The sequence below is a fragment of the Labrus bergylta genome, chromosome 11, assembly GCF_963930695.1.
Source record: "Labrus bergylta chromosome 11, fLabBer1.1, whole genome shotgun sequence".
NCBI lineage: Eukaryota > Metazoa > Chordata > Actinopteri > Labriformes > Labridae > Labrus > Labrus bergylta.
In genome coordinates, this window is record NC_089205.1 from 30,660,830 (window position 1) to 30,661,330 (window position 501).

Below are 501 nucleotides of genomic sequence, written 5' to 3' on the forward strand. Positions count from 1 at the left end.
TACATCAAAGAACCTTTAAGTGTTTTTTTTTTTGATTTTATTTATTTTTTGTATTTGAATGTTTTGAAGCCACAACATCATCGACTAGAATCAGAACAGATTCACCGGAGCTGGTCGGCGCTCTAAAACGTGTCAGTTCGGCTCGTTTGGACTCTGACACGGTTGTTTGTTTCTGTCGACAGTTTTGTTGTTAATAAAGTTTCATAAAAAATTCAGGGATGTCCTTTAACCAAAAGTCGGCTCTTCACTTCTCCTTCTCTTCGTGTTTGTGACGTCGTTTATTTTTCTACTGTCATATTGATGAAACGTTCAGAAGATTAGTACTGAAAGGTTGTACTGAAGACGGCGAGATGCGTTCAGGGGCCGATGAAGAGTCGGTAAACTGTGTTTCTGTTGTTTGGATGGAGAACAGGGTGTTCGACATAAAGATGGCTGTTACCGTGGTTACCTCGACAATCCACCAATAAAAGCTGTGAGAACTTTCAAATGTTTGTTTTTGAT